General features: G+C 39.8%; 1 long non-coding RNA gene across 1 annotated transcript in view; it reads left to right on the forward strand.

The window, feature by feature from the left end:
* Positions 1 to 20,014, forward strand: part of LOC113128445 (uncharacterized) — a 107,510-nt gene that overhangs the window by 59,418 nt on the left and 28,078 nt on the right. The window contains exon 2 of the long non-coding RNA XR_003295515.1: positions 10,789 to 10,895. This is a non-coding gene — a long non-coding RNA (uncharacterized LOC113128445). The remainder of the gene's footprint in view (positions 1 to 10,788; positions 10,896 to 20,014) is intronic.

Here is a 20,014-nt window from a genome sequence, read left to right on the forward strand (position 1 = left end):
TGCAAAACAGTTGGATGGAGCCATCATATGAAAAGGAATATGCCATTGCCAAGTGTTACACTATCTTATGTCACAACTTGCTGCCATAAGCTTTTTTCATAAAAGTTGCGCCTTATCAGCCACCTTCCAACAGTGGATCAACCAAAGTTGGATCAACCAATCAACATGCAGGACCTGCAGAGCCAAAGAACTCGTAGTTGAGATTTGGGAGTTGTGAGCATTGGACCTTCTGCAATCGTCTGCGATCATCTGTGTTCTAGGCTTATCCATAAACCCCTTTGTTGTTTAGCCATGTACAGCCTACATGGCTGTATGTGCAGAAAGTTGAATTCAGCTTTAGCAGATCAACAATTTGGACTGATTGTTGTTTATATATGTAGATATATATATATTATAACAGTCACAGTCAACAGTTGGGTTTTCCCGGAACGTAAAGCTGCATTAATATTTTTTTGGCCACTTGGAATTGGGGCAGTGGAATTAGATATAAACACTGCCCCATCATCTGGTTGCTAGCTTTGTGTGTCTGCCATTTGATCTTTGGCAGGCTGATGTTTTTATCAGACATCTTTCCCAGAAAAAAAGCTGCTTGTTGAGAGCAGATAAGCAAAACAGTAAAGTTGTGGGTCGTACAACCGAAACAGTTAGCTGAAAGAAGCTAAAATGCTCCAGAGTTGCAGGGCCAGATCATATGATCCATAGTTTTATCACTACAAGTGGCACCTTTCATGTTACACAGAAATACGTTTTATGTTAATGTAAATGTAAAAATGTTGATTAGTCCAGCTTTAATCAAATGTTTTAGCTGTTTTCCCTTAAACACACCTTCACTAGACTTAACAACCCTCTTTCCTTAACCATATTATAGTTGTATGTGCAAGACAGTATAAAAACAAGTACATTTCAAAATATATGCAGTGTCGTTTAAAGCATTATTTATCATAATTTGCTTTTTGTAGATCTTTCTGACAATTAAGCAGATTATTTCAGTGTTGTTGTTGTTGGCTTCATATTACTTCATGCTGTTATTACCAGTATCATCACTAATGTAGACAACAGTAAAGTAACCAGCAGCAAAGCCAGCTAACCTGGACTAGTAGTGAAGCCATTCTTAGGGCATGACTGATTAGAGTCCTTGAGAGTGAGCGGTGCCATGAGGTCAGGAAAACAAATAATACCACAACCAATTTCCCTACTAGTACCAACCTTTGGGGGGAAGGCATTAGATTCTGGCCCAGCCCTGCCTATAGGCTGCAGGGCAGCAGATGATAAGGTCAAGCCTCATAATGATGTCACATACCTTTAGGTACTTCAGATCAATATCGAGAGAGGCGCGTTATATCTGACAGCCAGTCAAATAAAGCCTGTCTGGCAAAGGAAAAAAAAATACTGCCTTTGAGATTGTCTCTTCTGATAAAATGAAATCCTCTCATGCTGCTTTTGGCAATGATCATATTGGTGGAAGCCTTTGTGATCTTTAAAACAATGTGGGCATTCTCACAGCATAAAATATCCTACAGTTCTTAACAGATTAGATTGAAATAAGCACACAGAACAGAAGCAACACAAAATCTAAATTTAACAATGTAGTAAAGCAGGAATTACTGTAAACTACAGCCATTTGATGTTGCATTGACATGACAGACATCCTTTCAGTAAACCTGACCTCACATGACAACAAATGAAATGGTGTGGAAGGAAGCGTACACACGTAATAACGATTTGCAGCATGTGACTATAAAGAATTTCTATGTCAGGCACTATACAAGTGATGAATGTAGCAGGATGATTGCAGGATTCTCTCCAACCTGGATGAACATTTCTGCTGCTTCTCTCATTAGTTTGACTGTCCCAATGCAGTAATATATTGCTTGTCACTGGGTTGTCTAATGGTTGATGCTAATTGACCTCCTTTCCCCCTTTCTTCTGCACAAATGAAAAGATTTCCTTCGTCCTGTGATGGAGCATGTCACAATCTGATCCGACAAATTAAAAAGCTCTCTGCTGTCACACTGTCATCATTTGAAGCCCATGCCTTATCAGCTATAATGATCATTTTTCTTCACTGGAACCACTGCAGTGCGCTGCTGTTTTGAAAGCTTCATTGGTGTTAATATTGAACTGTCCTTCAACCTCTACAGATTATGATATTTAAGATTGAACAACCTCATTCTTAAAGTTTCCAGGTAAATGTGCGCATACATTCTTGACTAATTTTATTAACGTATGGAAAGTATGCAACATTTACTATTTACCTATTTATTATGTATATTTAAAAATATTACTAGTATATCCTCCTCTTGAACACAGATCATTTTTGTCACATTTACCTGCCTAACATTCTTTAAAAGTACTCCTTATCATAGGTGTAACAGTGACATTAGTCTAATTTCACAATCTGAGATGCTAACAGAAATCTGAATTCACATTTAGACAAGACTGTAGTCTTTTCTGAGAAGCTTTACATTCTTTTTCTTAGTGTACTTGAAACATATGAGGGCCATTCTGAGAAGCCATTGGCCTAAACATGATAGCAACACATTATTGGCTGCAGAATGATGATGATGCTCATTACCTGCAAGCAGCTGCCCCATCTCTGGTTGAAACAGAAATTGAGTGTGGCATTTTACCTGCTGACTTTGTGTGTATAACTTTATAATTTATGCGGTGTACCCATACTATTGACAAAAACGCAGTGCAGTGATCAAAGCAAGCCATTCAGGAGATTGGACAGGGCCACGAAGACAGGGCCTGTAACACTAATGATCTTCAAACGCTAGTCTTTTTCACTGGGAGCTATGCGCAACTCCCTAGCAAGTCCCCCGTCCTCCCATTGGAGGTAATTGTGCCTGGCTGGTTAGGTGACAGGTGTCAAGTGGCCCCTCCTTAACCGATTCATCATGCTAAGTAGAGAGGAAAAGTCTCAGTCTCTCGCTCTCTCTTTTTCTGTTTTTGTATTTTGCTGCTTGTCTGTCTCTTACTTGTATCGTCATACAGCTGCTTTGTCATTACCTCAGAATGCCCCCATCACATGTGCTGTGTTTTATGACAGTGTTTGAAATTCAGTATGCAGTAATCACATTTCGGTCCACAACTTGGTTCATGATGTCAAATAACAAAGTACTCATGTTGTATCATATTACTGTGTATAACAGAGGGAGTAGGGCTGCAGCTAATGATGGTTTTCAATATCAAACAACCTATAACATTCTTGAATGAAAAACTTCCATCAAACTTACTTTATTACTTAATGTGCAAGGTCATGTCTTCTGACATTTTTGCACTTAACATTTACTTTCGCATAAGACAGAAAAACAGCAGATCCTCAGAATTGAGATACTAGATCCAGACTGTCTTTGCCATTTTTCCTTAAAGAAGAGAAAACTTGCCATATATTCCCTGTGACAAATTTCCAAATATCAAGTCGACAGTGCTCTAAAGTTCTTATTTTGTCTGACCAACAGCAAAAAAAAATCCAGAAATATTTAGTGTATAGTGATTTAAAACAAAATAAAAGCAACAGATCCTCACATTTCAGAAGCTGAAAGTGGAGCATGTTTGTTATTTATGCTTGTTTAAAGACTTTGAGTTATCAAAATGTTGTCAAACCATGAGCTGAGTAATCAACTAGTAATTTCTGCATTAATCGAAACAAAACAAAGTGATTTTCAAGCTGCAGTCCTCTTTCTGTCCAGAACAAATAATAAGAGTTAAAACAGAGTGGCTGGGTGCACATACAGAGCAATTCATTGCAAATCCACTGACAGGGAGGTTTGCACACTGGCCAAAAATACTGCAGCCCAATGGGGAAAAAAAATACAGTCTACATTGTGTGTGTGAGAGTGAGACAGAGAGAGAGAGAGAGACCACACCCTCACCATGCCCGCCTGTCTAAGCAGAATCCCATTGGGACCTGCCATACACACGCTCTCTCTCACACACACACCCCAGTCATTAATTCCTGCTTTGCATCTCCACACCATGTAATATTTATGGGTCACCGCAGCTTTGTATTCACAAATGGAAACGCCAAGAGAAAAAAGAAGACACGATACCCCAATCAATCCTATGAATAAGGTTCAGATTGTCACATCATGGCATTTTTCCCTCCACTATGCCAGTGCTTAGGCTGCATTCTTTTCTTTGACCTCTAAACAAGTGTTTTCTGCGACGTAGTGTCAGACACAACCTCTGAGATGGAGTCATATTTAACTCCCTTAGAGTTAAAAAAGCTCAAGGCAAAGGTATTATGAACGTGACTGAAAATTTCATAGCTGCAGAAATTAAACAGCAAAACTGCATTAGTCAGTAAAAATGAATGCAGTCTTAATAGATTTTTCCCATGTATGGCACTGGATTATAAACAGTATACGGCACTCTAGTACAGAAATTTGCTGCTACTCTGAATCTCCGCACTAATCAAGTGTAGTCTTTGGTGCATTTTCTTCTTCCTCATCTGACAGATCATAATTGGGGGGCCTTTTTTCATTTCCTAAGATGGTGCCTGAAACCTGTGATGCAACAGTGGGAGCCATACCCTCGTTTCCTTTCAAATCAACAGTGGTGTCAAAACAGAGCCCTGAGGAACCCCCCGGTAGAGCATGGCTCACCAGACCCCTGTAGAGATTTGAAGACCACTTTGGAACTCTAATCCACTCAAAATGTGCTGATAATTTTCCTTGCCAGGACACTCTCTGCCTGGTGTCACAAGAGTGGCCTCCTGGGAGCAGATCAGCCAATGATAACAAAGTAGCCAGATGTCTGGTGCTGGCAGAGTCCCAGAAGCCAGACAGCGGTACGCAGCAGCATCCGCTGTGGGCCACAGATCAAAGATACCTGAGAATTACTTATGGGCACAAAATATGTGTTGCTTACTCTACAGTTCCCATTAATAACAATCTGGGAGAATTTGTATTTCTAATTAACTCTTTTCTTTCGGCATACAAAGTGCTGTAGGTTGTCTAAGGCTGCAGCAGCAATTTTTCTGTGGCAACTGCGAGTCGACAACAGGAAGTCGGATGCAGAGCTGTCTGAAGGAGCCAAATCAGCTTTAAATGCAGTTCTGAGGCTCAGAAACACCCCCTGACTTGCTTCAATAAACAAGCAGTCTAAGAGTCAGCGTATTTAGATTTAATCATGCTGCATGGTGCCTCCTTACAGTGGCCCTTGATGCATACCTCGAAAGCTGTATAAGTTGACATTGATTAGTTCCAACTGAGATGTAACTGTTTACATAGAAATGTTTTGCTTGTATGTTTTTTTTCCCTCCTAATCTTTTTCTCAAACTAATAAAGGTTAGGTGGTGATATCTGTACCTGACCAGTCATACCAGCATTTTCTGCTTCATTTTTAGGCAGCATCTGAGTCGTACTCATTTACACTTTCCACATGCAGCCTTGCCTTGTTTTTCACCATGGTTCTTTGTGTGAGTCGGACTGACATTAAGAAGCATTGCCATTCCATGTTGTTTTCTCCTGCAGGCCCTACACTTGTTTTAGACTTCCCCATTTATTCCATCTTATATGTTATGTTTAATACACAAATATTTAGAGTAGACCCCTGACTTTGAACTGAGAAGAATAGTTAAGCTCTCTTTGCCTAGGGAAGGCATTTGTTGCCTTTTTTTCCATCCTTATTTGGGGGAAGAGGCGTATTTCATCTCGCACAGATTTTGTGCATATTTTGTCAGGCTCAATATGTTCTAGTGCACTTAAAAGTCATTGTTCAGTGGATGGATGATATGCATGCCATACAATATGTGTGTGCACAGTGTATTATATTAATTATTAAGTATAGAAAGTGTAGCTTCTTGTCTGTATTTGATAGAGACCCCCCCCCCCCCCCCCCCCCAATTCTTACCACCCCTCTTCCCAATTATGTATATTACCTTTGCTGGTGCATGGTTCATGAAAATTCTCATTTACATCACCCTCTTCAATGTGGTATCTGCTGCCTGGAATTCCTTAAAGCCTATAGTGAAAGCTGCCCTTCATCAGATCTTGGTTGTGACCTTTTCTCTTTTTATCTGTTATTCTTCTATGATGCTAACTATTTGAAACACATGGATGAACAGCCATTAAAAATGAGAATTTTCTATAGTGGAGATATGTCATTATTTTCTATTTGCCTTTTCTTTTCTATACTTGTGTTCACTGTATATTCACATTTTGAAGGCTACAAAACAAACCTTATATATGTGTTTCACTGAAGCTCAGCCTTATAGTCTTGGCTAAAATGTGTTGATAGCAAATGACCCAAAAATATTCATCTGTTATTAAATTAGCTGCTTCTATTCACATTATCACAGAGAAGTTGTTCAACAGAGACATCTTTTATGAGTATGTTTAAAGCCCTGCGCCATCATCTAGTCCCACTACCATTCAGGGTTACTCTGGGTCATTTTTTAATACCATTTATTTGAAAATGCAACTTTAAAACAAGGCTTAAAACTGCCTGCCAGCTGTATCCTGTCTACGAGCTTCGGCAGCTCATCACTCCTAAAACAGCCGCTCTCGTCCACCCCAGCCCCGACCGTTATTAATGTGTACTGAATAATTTAATAGGGTAAAATTACCATGCTCTTTTGAAAAGATTTTTGCCTACACAATTAAAGAGCATTATAGTGATTTTTAGTTGAGCAAGAATTATGACTGTTTTCGCTCCTCTCTGCTACACTTTCTGGATTCCTTGTTATGAACGATGGGTGAGCAGAGTTATAAAGGCCTGTTATTCTCTTCATCTGTATAACTGCTAGGAGAGGTTGTGCTCTAGCTTTGACCTATACCATGATGAGCAGCTAATGGGAAACGGATGAAGTAGTATATGTTGAACTTCTGGCAAGAAGACCTCACATAATGGTCTCTTGGCCCCACTAAACATGGGCTACATTTGGTTTGGTCCAGGCTCAGTCAGGTTGTGGTAAAGAAGCCTTCTCCATGCTGTACATGGCAGCATGTATTGATGATGAATGATAGCTAGATTTAAACAACCAAAAAATCATGATCAATATGCTAAATGAAAAACGATTTTCTGAAAGTTTGGGAGCTAATCATATTATATTGCCATATTTAATTGGTGTTACACTATACAATATCAACATCAGTTAGAGCATTTGCCAGTCCTTCACTCTTATTCCATGTGGACAACTGTCCACATCTCAACCACAGGCCAACAATTGGCAGTAATTGGCACGTTGCCTTGGCTGTCCTGTGAGAGATCTGAGAGCGTATACGGCCACGGACAGGCTGCCCTTTCCACCAATTAGAGAGTTGTCTCCTCGTGGGGTGGGGGCTTGGGGAGGTCTTTCTCACTGCTACCTTGTCTCTTGATCAAAATGATTTGTGGAGCTCCTCTTTCTCTTCATTCTTCTTTTCCAGCTTGCCTGTCTCTCTCTCACCACTGAAGTACTACTGTGTATGAACTGCAAGTGAGAGTCTTCAGTCAAGGACCCCAAGCAGCGACTGACAGCCTTACAGTAGCAGTCAGTAGGACATTCACATTAGAGGTGCTCTGACAGTCAGGGTGTGCTAGACAGGCCTCCCAATGAAAATGCTCCACACAGCTCTTTACATTACTTGCTGGTTCTCTTCTCTGTAAGAAATTTATTTTTCTACTAGTGGATGTGATGCTGAATTGGGTTTGGCAGAAGCTGAAGTTTTTACAGAATAGCTGAACTTGAGTCTTTTTTTTTTGTTGCACTTTTTCTCTTGTTGCTGGTGTATTGGCTTTTTGTTGTTGTGTCTCCAGGCATAAGCATTGTGCTGTAGCTGCATGGCTTTATTATGATGGCTTTGACACAGTGATAGCAAGTGTCTCATGTGGTTTTAAATGTGCAGGCCACACTAGGTACCATGGGACCCCAGTGCAAAGGATCACAGGCCTCGGTGCATGCTGCTAATGTTCCCCAGCCACAGGGAAGGCAGCGGAACCAAAACCCAACCCCCTTATTCTCTCCTCTCTCGGTCTCTCTTGTCCTCAAAGCCTGTGTCTCTCTGCATTTCACTTCAGTAAATATGAGGAGGCAAGAAGATGCTTCCTATACTCACAAATATGTGTCAGGCTACTAGGTTATGTTGTGTTGCAGTGTGATGTAGAAGGCAACAAAGCAAGTGCACAAAGAGAGGGAGAGAAAGAAACAGCCTTACTTATTCTCTTTAATCCATCGAGAGATATTCGGAACTAGGTTAAGTTATACCTCACATTACCCAACACTTAGCCTTTTGGTAACAAGATCACTGTTAACGCATGTGGGACTATTAGTGCCCTGTTTATTTTTTTTCACTCAACAATTAGCACAGGTAAATCCTCGCCTTCTCCACAGGTTGACAGGCTCACCATAAAGCAGCTTTATTTCTCTGCAAGGACCTTCATGAGGGGGGCCTACCTAATATGCTGTCTGGCCCCGGGGCCTGTGGGAGTGTGGTTGGATTATTATGTTAATGCATGTGCCTCCTGCCCTCTCCTCAGTCCCAGCTGGCCTCCCTGTCGTTAGGAAGTGCTTTGCTCTGACAGAGGAGTAATATGCTCCGTGATTGAGGGGCCAAAAGATCGAGCTCTATAAGAGAGGGGCCACCACTGATAAGCATATGATAAAAGTGCCATTGTACGTGAATGCCTCAGAGACATGGAAGATGACTTAGCAATTCCTATGGATTTCAGTGGGAGAGTGAATATGTATAAGGGCTGTGTGGTCCTTTTTGTGCAGCTGAATTTAATTGCCCATAGCATTATATCATGTGCCATGTATTTTATTGTACTTTTATTGCATGAACTCTTTCGTTATGAGCATATGATATATTAACATGTAAATATTGAACAAGTCAGTTGTGATGCTTTTAATTATCCTGTGGAATCAATATGAAAGTATGAAAATATTTAGGTTCATGTGTTTCATAATGTAAATAAATCAATTAGTTGAGTTCTGCCAGAAAACATTCAATCAAACCTATGTTATAAGGCTTCAGGAATGCAGCAGAGCAGCTTCAGTGGGTGCTTGTGTATCATTTAGGTGAAGTAGCACGTAAAAACCTTAATATTAATTGAGGGAGAGTTGGCTAAGTCAGTATAACTCCATCAGGAAAAATGATGACACTGTTCTGCCAGATAGTATTACACTGCAGTTGTCACACACTCTCATTTAATCAACTTGACACAAAAGTAAAAAGGGAGGCGAGAAATAAAAAAAAAAACCAAAAACTAAACTTCCTGTGACTTGTCGAGAAGGAGAAATGCCGGTTGTGCTGCTTTGGATCCTGCACATAATTGTGTAAATATGTCAGCCAAACAGAAGACGATCCCTCCTTTTAAACGCTTGTCTATTTTTTCTCGCCTCCTCAGGAGCGCTCAGGTAGCTACATAGTAGCTTTGTGTGGGCCCATTCACAAAGTGTGTGCAGTGTTTGTGTTTTGTAGGGGGGTTTGTTTTGTTTGCTTTTTAATCAAGTTCAATTTCATCTCCATCAGTACGAGCTCTTTCCACACCCCTCTTTACCATGTCTGCCCAGATTATACTGTGTCTCTTTTTGCTGAGGAGCCTTCACCGTTGTTATTGTTTGTTCACTTTTATGGGGCCCCCGCTGTAACGAGAAGAAGGGCAGTAATTGGGAGGTAAATACTTGCTGTGACTAAACGTCAGAGTAGGAGAAGTTGTAACACAAGTAGATTGTTGTGCTGCTTTTGAGGAGAAGACAGAGAAAGACAAAGAGTAAATGGAAAGGCCCTTTTAGATGTGTTTCTTTCTACCTGATTTTCTTACAGATCATCAAACAAAACATCATGGCGCCTTTTTTCTTATATCAAGATCTGACTGAGTGAAAATAAAATACAGTGAAATAACTATGCATTTTGTAACACCATTCTTAATATTTGAAGATGAGACTGATTCAACCTAAGACCACTGTTAAAATCATGAAACAAGTTGACGATTATTCAATTAGTTGTTTAACAGAACCAGGTATCTTGCATTTGTTGTCCTGAATATCTCATCTCTCAAGAGATTTAATGCTCTTTAGTGTTCTGTATCATTGATCAGGAGAGCAAATAATGTATTTTCTCATCAATTAATTGTTTGATTTATGAAGCGGTGAAAATAGTGAAATGCCCACCCTGATTTTCCAATGTAGAAAGTACAGTTAACACCTCTAAACAATATGCTTTGCAATAAACAGTGCCAAATCCTCACACTGAAGATGCTTGAACCAGCAATATTTGTGCTTGAAAAAAAGTTTAACATTATTTTTGACCTTTGGGCAAGACATTTGAAGATATGACTTTGGGTTTTAGCTCACTGTAAGGGCATTTTTCAGTATTTTAAAAAATGTTTTATAAACAAAACATTAAAAAAAAAAACATTGAATGTGAAACATGAATAACTTAAATTTATGTTTAAATTACATTCAGTCAGTGGAATGTCTGCACTATTTTAAGGAGCCCACTGTGGATCCTCCATTTATCATGTCACTTTTTCACAGGCTGGGAACTTTTCACTCAAGTTAGCAAAAATGAACCATTGGTGCTTTGATTTTTACCCTTTCCTTTGTTGTTTGTTAATGGCCTTGAGGTTTGGCAGCCATTGTCTTTAGAAACTCAAAGCTGTGCTAAATGTAGTCCCAACCCAGCTAATGAGGGGGAGCCTTCAAAACATCTATGAAATGATGCTGTCAAATGGGTGACATTAAAACGTTGCATGTATCCCCATGTGCAGACCCTGGGTGTAAATATGCCAGCTCCACCATTTTCACAGCGTTTACTCACAGTTCAAACAACCTCTCTCCATCCTCTCCCCCTCCAGAAAACACAATGACAGCTCTGCGATATTCTCCTCCAGAATCCTTGGCTGCCTGCGACCAATGAAACAACCAGAAACAGCTCTGATAATCTCCTTCATCCACATTGTGGGTAAGACACCTGTCTTTTTTTCTTTCTTTCTGTGGAATGAAACTTGTGCTACTCACACATTTTGGACTGAGCTTGCTCAGCATTTGGATTATATATTTGTCATGCCTGGGAATTAATTCAAGGAATTTTGGGCTATGGATTGGTGCTGTTTGTCTGTGTGATGTAGGACTTGTTCACACTGTGAATGTCATAAATGCTTTGCTTTCAAATTTTTGCTAAATAACCCCTAAATGCAAAAAACATCAAAAAGGTTTTTTTTTTTTCATAAGTAAGTTCCCATCAGAATGAGCAGTACTGTAATGTTGCTATCCTGGTGTAGATGGCAAGAGCTGAGCTCTTCCTGTATTTGTCAGTCATGTGACTTAAATAGTATCATCAGAACAACAGGCTATGGCATTGACAAGTGTTTCTACAACAGAATTTCCAAACTCCATTTTGTAAGACTAGGACTAGGATCAACGAATTTATGAGGAGGTCCCTCTTTTGTTTACATTGTCTGTGGCATGAGTATACACATTTATGTCCTGGTTCGTGTCCAGCCATTGATTGTGCACCATTCATCCTATTGACAGTGGTTTTAATCCACATAGCAATTTGCCAAAAAAGGCAGTCAAAAAGAAGACTGCTAGCAAGTCAGCAAGGATATGAAAAAATCATGATTTAAAATATGTTTTAAAAAAATCTGCTTTGCAAGGTTAGATAACTAGGAAGTATATTTGGGTAAGAACATGATCATTGATAAGGTTAGGAAAGCATTGCTATCATGATTAAATAAAACCAATGCTAACTGCTGGTATGAGTTAGAGCAGGAACTGTGGTCTCTCGATGACGCAACCATCCACCTCAACCTACCCCATAGAAGTTTTGTGTCAGTATAAATATAATGTACTACTCCCACTTTTACTACTTTGAGATGACACACATGACTTTGACAACCTCAAGAGTTCACTTGTCAGAACAGCGTAAAACATGAGCTAGTTTTAATGTCTGGACAACCAGCCACTGCTGTTGTTTTTCGTGTGTGGACAATCTCAGCACTGAAATAATTTGTGATTATAATATATACCAGAGTGTGCCATAGATACTGTTGCATGTCCTCAGCTACTGCTTGAATGATATTCCTTTGGGCAGAAAATCAACCTGCATGGCAATCTTGATTTAGTGGTGGAATGAAGTTATTAGTTTTACAGTGTGCTTCATTTCTTACATATCTGGACTTTGCCCTTTCACTGTTGCAAATTGTATTTTGTTCTATAGTTAAAACAGAAAATAGTCTCAAACTATGAAGTAAATGGAAATGAAACACTAAAAATAGATTTCAGACAATGCTAAATCCAACTAAATAACAAACCAGTACCAACAATATTAAATAATAATATTTAAATAACAGTAATTCAAAAGAAATACACTCAGAATGCATAACTAGGGGTATAGTGCTGTTTTTCTGTTTCTGACTTTAACACTATCCAAGATCAAGGCACATAATTCCTGCTACGTACTTGCTTTCACATTCCTTTACTGTCCTTATGGACATGACCCACACATGTTCATCCATCCCTCGTCTCTGTCCTTGTTTGGCTGCTCATCACACAGTAATCTATACTGTAGCTCTTTTCATTTGCAGGCTTTGTGTTTTGTGTGGTCCCTCTTTTGCTTCCCATGGATCCCTCAGCAGGGAGCTGAGCTGACAGACTTGTGTGATTGATGTGTTGTGGGGCGTCTCATCAGCTATTGTTTTCCTCAGCAGTGTTCAGTGGCTTCACTCACCAGCCTTATCTGTCCGTCCTATGTGGCTACAGATGTGTCAGATTCACTGTACTGCAGTGCAAACGGGTTGTGTGGTGACCTAAGAATTTCTGTACCCTATGAGTAACAACTGAGCCTTAAAGTTATTTAATTAATTTTTTTTTTTTTTGTTTGACATGAAGATTAAAATGTGATGTGCTGTGAATTTGTTGGGCTTGAGTTTTAGCTACTGCACTACTTTGCCCCATGCAACTTTTTTTTTTAGATTTTTTTCCTAACTTCTGTATCAAAATACTCATGACTCCATACAAGTAGGGTACTCACCTTAGGACCATGAATAGTTTTCTTCTAGTTTGAGTGTGTACCTGAAAACTTTCCCACAGAAGTTTCCTGCTTGTCAGTGTTCACTCCCTCGTCTACCCCTGCACCTTTTGATAATCCTGCCCAAAACTCCTTAAATTCACAAGAGAATCCTTAAGAATTCTTGAAAAACTCCTCTCTGGCAGCAGATGTGTTACTGCCCACCTGTTCACCTGCTTGATGAAGTGGGCAAGGCTGGAAGGTTGGAGAGGCTGGATGTCCGATCACTGCACAGGCCATTAAAGATGAAGCACTGGTGTGTGGTCAGAGGTACAGCGGAAAACCAAGCCAGGCATGTAGACGGTGGGTGCTCACACCTTCCCTCATAGCATCACAAACCAGACCGACACTTCCCCCAGTAATGAGCAGGGGCCCAGACTATGAGGTCAATTATTCATACTCAGTCAGCTGGGAGAGATGGAGTGAAAGAGGAGGGGTGTTGAAGCCTCATCGAATTGTACAGTTCTACCACATTCCACAGTCATATTTTTGTTACAGTGCTGCTTCCATCCACACAACTAAATCTAAGCCCAAGTCTTGTCTGGATGGATGGAGTAGAACTTTAAAAGGCATACATGAGCAGCCATCCTGTATCACCAGCCTTGGCTACTTAGCCATTCTCTGGCTTCACAATTACTGTGCTGAAGGGACAGACATTGATCGTCACCATGCTACAGCTGTTTCCAAGTACTGCCATTATGCTTACAGGAGGCCACGTCGGGTCATTTATGAAAGAGAATTAATCAATGTGGGAAACCTAAATGTTGAGTATTGGTCCAGTCTGTTTGTGTTATACAAGGAATACACTATTGAATTAGCATTGTAGATGTTTCTGTAGGTGTAGTTTCTGCTGAAAATAAGGGGGGAGGTCAAACATAAGATTGAAATGGGTATTAATCAGGATTCTTCTAAGGAACAGAAGTACCACAGGAGATTGTAAAGGCAGTTTTTAAACTTTTTAGAAAGAAGGAGTACTTGATTGTTGGTAACATAGTACAGAAGGATGAAAACTATTGAGAAACCTCCCTTCACATCCATTTAATGCAGGATTGAAGACAGTGATGGAGCAACTCATGGGAATGAGAATGACTCCTCTCCTCCTTTTTGCCATGGCAGAAATTTCCATGTCTCCATGTTTAGTGGCAATATCTCTGACATGAGGTTAATCCATTTAGGTGACAGATTGCTGAGCTTTTCACTCAGAAGTTGCATATCAGTCTGTATTTTAATAGTTCACTAGTACAAGGGAAAGAGCAAATCTGGTTCTTGCTTGGTGTACACAAATAAAGTGAACAAATATACGGTGATAATGTATCAGACATGTTTTGATAATCAAATACTCAACTATGTATATTTAGATTTCACAGGCAGTTGTAAAAATATCTGCTCAATCTACACTGTCCATCTATGTGTTCAGTATTTTCCAGGTAGTGATCGGGTCTGTCCCAGTATCAATCTGTGAGTGAGCCTATTGCCTCGTCAATGTCCACGTCCCCAATAACACTGCAGTCATTTGAAATTTTGTCAGTACTCACTAGGACACGAGTCATGAAGCCACCCCCTTAATCATAATCATAATAACTTTTTTGTATAGCACTTTTCTTACAGAGTACAAAGTGCTTTCCAAATTAACAAATAAAGTTAAAACAAAGCAATTAAACATAAAAGCAAACTTGAAGCAAACCGCAAAATATAAATATATGGCTCCATCAATCTCAGGCATTTTGTTGAATTTCTGACCACAAAGTGAACAATTATGGAAGATCAACAGTTACAATCAGATGACAGTGAAAAGCAAACACGCATTCAGAAGAGGAGCAATACAATTCTTGAAACAGTAATATTCTAGCTTCTGCATATTTATACAAGAGATATGAAATTATATAATTTATTTATATATGTTTGTGTTTGTCACTCATGGATGTGTGTGTGTGTGTGTGTGTGTGTGTGTGTGTGTGTGTGTGTATGTGCGTGCGTGCGTGCGTGTGTGCCTAATCAAGAAGACTAGATGATCGTGTGGATAATCCGTCTTGGCTGTGAAGTGTTTGGACATGAACAATATTATTCATGTTATATTCATCATCACATAAACGTTTACTTCTATTGTGTGTTGATTACTAAGACCAGCATATAAATGCATTCCATAAAAACTGGACTGGTGTGGAGCGTGCACTGGTAAATTGTGGGTTACATAATGCTCTAAATGGTGCTTTGAAATCTGGGTCAAGTGTAGGTTGAGAATGAGCTGCGTGTTGCCATTTTTCAGACTTTGGACACACACTACCCTTCCTTCTTGTTGCGCGTGAGCACACATAACTGTGCTCAAGAAGACAAGATTGAACACTACAACAGCATTTTGTCTGTTTCTATGGACTCTTGTATAGTTTTTCCTTTTTTGTACCTTGTCCCCATTGAAATACATTCGATTTTGTCTAAAGTATGTTATACAGTGGCAGTTTTTGTATAACATCTGTTTAAAATGGTATTATAACTGAGTCATAATTGAGTAGTAGGGTTTGCTTGCAACTAGATGGTATTGTATATTTCTCTATCAATAGTGGATGATGTGCTGTGTATGTTCTGCTGCAAGTGACTGTGACAATTGAGAAACATCTATCAAAATCGCATAATGACCACCATCCAGATGCAACATGAAGTAAAAACACATGGAAAGAAGATTCCCCTCTTTATTAGCTGTCATCATTCCCATGAATGTATGTGCAAATAAATGGCTAGGGGCAAACACAGGGGGCAAATGGGTCCCCAGTAAAGCCTTGGAAACCGAAGGGTGGAGGGATTCAAGGCAAAGTGTATATATGTGTGTGCATTTGTGTTTCTGAGGGAGAGAGAGAAAGAAGCATGGGGGGAGGAGGTGGGGAGGGGGTCATGGATGAAAAATCATCACCAGTCCAAATGCAGATATTGTGGCGGCCTCACACTCTTTTCAGTGTCACCCTCCATTCGTCACTGTCCGCAAGGCTGCCTCTCATTAAGTGGCCCCGCTCTGGCGACAACTTAATTTCCTTAAGAGGACCAGACACCTGATTCAATTGTGCGCCCATTACAGATTTGTTTTCCCTGTCTAGGTCTTGCTGGGACCACATGGCTCTGAACAGAAGTACACTCCCACTATATTAAATGCTGTGGACTTAATTCCCAGACATATGATTCATGTCTGCCTCCCAGTATCCATTCCTCACAATGCCCTTAGCTCAAATGGTGGTGTAGCTCCAGTCAGCTGGGCTGGTTCAGCACTGTCCCTGCTGCAGTAGATAATAGAGTTGTGTGTTATTTTATATGGTCAAATGGCTCTTATGACAGCACTTTGTGGAATGAATGCTAACAGTTCTCACTGCCCTATGTCATATTACTTGGTTTTTAATAACTTCTCAATTTGGACGTTTGTGTGTTTTTTTTTTAAACAGGTTCATTTCTTCTTAGCTGATTGTTAAGCTCATTGGTTTGTTATCATGTCACCACAAGACCCAGGGCTCTTCAATAATTCAGAAACACTTTTGAAATGTTTCAACATGACTGCTCCTCAGTCCTCTGTCTTTGAAGATCCGATTGTGTAAGATGTTTTTATCTGTACATCAGCGCGGGTGAGACTTCCATTGTCCATTTGATTGCTGGTCTCCCTAGCTTAGCTCTCACCTACACTTGTCAGTCAAACGGTAGCCATTGGAGACCAGTGAGAAACAGCCTTTCCTCTTGTACAGGGTTTAACTGATTGTTGCTGTAATTTTTCTGTCATGGCTTTTATCCGCAAAATGTGAGTATGTTTGATACCAGATGCTCAGCCCAAACCACACAAAGGCCTCATGCATTCATTTATTTATGGTTCTTTCTGTTTTGTTTTTGTTTTTGTTTTTTTTACAAACATCCTGTCAATTACCCAAAAGGTGTTCCTTTGAGGAGTCATTTTTGATCTCCCAATGGTCTAAATAGAATTGTACATCTGTGTGCATTGTTTGGGGTTAATAAAGCCAGAGACTAAACACCCAGTGTCCACTTACACACACAATGTAAGTTTTTTGCCCAGAATAAATCTCCAAGATACTGCTGAGTAATGGTTCTGTCTTCAGCAGCCAATAAAACACTGAGAAAAACTCAAATTTACAGAAGGCACCCAACCATTGACAGCTTTACTTAGGCAAAGGGACCCTGTTTATATTCTGTGTATTAAGAGCATGTTCTTTAGCTGTTTGGAGCTAAAAGGATGTATCAGTCACGTGACTTGGCAGATCAGCAGCAAATTGAACTTATTCTGCTTTTCTATGTCAGATATGCTCCCAAATATAAACAACTAATTAAACAATGATCAAATTAAGAGATAATGAAAATGTTTTATACTGAAATATTCATTATTTTAAATATTATATTAGTGAATTGCAGCTTTATTTTACATTTTACATTACATTTTACATTACATTTGACATTTTGAGGAGAATTGCATTAAATCAACCTCAGTTACGATGATGTCAAGGATGACAAAAGACCAACACTTACTGTGACAATCTTTGATACAAAAGATGGCAAAGATGCAGGAGTTCAGGTGCCCCCACAATGATTACCTCAATCATACTCACGAAAATTATAATCATGTTGGAGAAGAAACTATATTTAGTGTGAATCAGATTCATCTGGTGGCCCAGGTCACCACATAAACCAACGCTCTTATACTATGGAAATGTGGAGATAGAGATACAATTTTGGACACAGCATGATGCTGTAAAAGCTTTTTATGCAGACCATTTTCCTTCCTGTTTCTCATTTACACCAAATTATTACCATCTGATTCTGTAAATTTCTATTTCTGCTATCATCTCAATCTTTACTTTTTCCCTTTTTTCCATCTGCTCCAGTAAAGCTCAGCAGCGTGTGTGGAGGTGTGTCTCCTGTTCCCCCTGTCCTGTCCCTCTCTAGGAGCATCAAAAGGAGGAGGACCCACGCAGGGTGTTTGAAGAGCCCACCGACACTCCCCTATGGGAGGTGAACTGGCAGATGTTCAAACCTCATAACTCTGTCTAGGCAGGAGGAGCATCCTTCTCATCTGCTTTTGTACCTCTGCCACTGGTTTCACTTGCAGCCATGAACCAGACCCTACAACTGCATTGTTGTTTGTAGATTTGTGTTGTAGCATGAAACCTTCTGCGCTCAATCGATTCCATTCATTCTTAAGGTTAGTCTTCAGTCCCTTCAGTGTTAGTGTAATGACCATTTGCTCGTGGTTGTGTGTTTTTGTAGATTGATTTGTACTCCTCTAGTCTTGCCATTTCAATATGTTCACCTTTGAAATCTTGACTCACCAGTTACAAGAAAAAATACAGTATCTTAGTTTAGTTTCGTTTTATCTGGAGGTGATGATCCCTGGCAAGCGGTTCACATGTTGTAAACCATTTTCATTGAGATGCTTTCTGTGGTTGAAAATACTTTGGTTAAAAACAGTGCATATGGATTTATATTCTATAGACAACAGGCTAGAGAAAACACATTTTGATTAAGCCGAAGTTCCTGGGATGGCAATGTTTTTTGGTCGGTCGGGACCAATTTTTCTATATATCGGTTTCATTGGCATAAAACTTTTTACAGACATTCCATGGTCCTCAGAGGATGAGGCCATCTGATAATGCTGATCCCCTAATGATGCCGTGAGTTTCAGATCGAGGATTTTTGTGTAACCATTGGAAGCATTGCCTTGATATTGTACAGACATTCATGTCCTCGACTAGAGGAACTCTAATGCCTCTTGTGAATCCTTAGGTTTTTATAACTGCCATCACCAGGTCAATATTTCACTTTAATATTTTACTATCTACCTCTATCTAATGAACTACTACTTTCAGCTCGCTAGTCTTTGTCTTCTTCACATATATTTGTCTGTTCTTTGTGCACAAAATCCTGTTGCCTTCCATTGTTTCAGAGCAAGAGCAGCAGACATCCCAGAGTAGGTTATTTCTGGACATCTGGACATGGGAGTAAACTACAAAATATTTCTTTGTAATTTTCATGCACTCCCCCTTTAATAAGAGGCACCTCTGTATGTTATTGAGTGCAAACTGGTGCAAACACATGTAAACTTAAATGAGCGTTCCTCTGTCAGTACCTACCTGTCATACTGGTTTTAGCCATCAAGAACATGAAGAGCAGTGCTGCTTTCTGCCAGTAGAGAGTTACAGTGTGTTGTCAGTATCTTTTCAGTAGCTCAGCCATCATAGCTTCACACAGCTGTGGTCCCTGCCATGCTGATTGCATGGCCTTTAGCTTCCTGGGTGGCAGCACTGAAGCTTTGACCTGCTCCGTCTCGCTCTCCTCCACCTGCTCGCTCAGTCTGCCTCTATCTGCTCGACAGCTCTCACCTTCTCCGACAGGCCTCCCAGAACGTTGGCTCCTGAAAGACAAAGCTCGCTCTTTAATTCTTTATCTCTTTCCTTCTCCCAACTTTTTCATTGCCTCTCAGTATCTCTTTCACTCTACCTGTCCATCTATCACAGCCAACTCCTCTACTAACTCCTGCGCTCTCATGTCAGCAAGGGGTGAAAGAAGTGTCTACAGTAAAGAAGAACCTGCGGCTTTGTTTCATATTACACTGCACCGATTGCTGTAGCTGTCTGTGAACATCAGCCTCTCCCACTGCCTCCCACAAACCCTTTTTCTACTTCCCCAAACACCTCTTTTTCATATTGCTATTTTCCCAATCAATCTATTCAACTATTTGAAAATGTACTAGAAATATTAGAATATATTGATACTGCATACATATGCTACAAAACTAGATTTTGGAATATTCAATGTATTGTATTGTGTTGTTTATCCAACATACTGTACATTTTAATTTGACAATTGGTCTTTATCTGCTGAAAAGTTTAGCTGTTTCCAGCTTTTGTTCAGAACTTTGTCTTTCCATTGAAATATGTAGATTTCAGATGCATTTCTCTTAAACATTGTATCTGTATGTGAAGCGAGCCCTTATGTAAGCTGCGAGATGCACTCCAAATACAAACACTTTGCAT

Source organism: Mastacembelus armatus, chromosome 1 (assembly GCF_900324485.2).
Source record: "Mastacembelus armatus chromosome 1, fMasArm1.2, whole genome shotgun sequence".
NCBI lineage: Eukaryota > Metazoa > Chordata > Actinopteri > Synbranchiformes > Mastacembelidae > Mastacembelus > Mastacembelus armatus.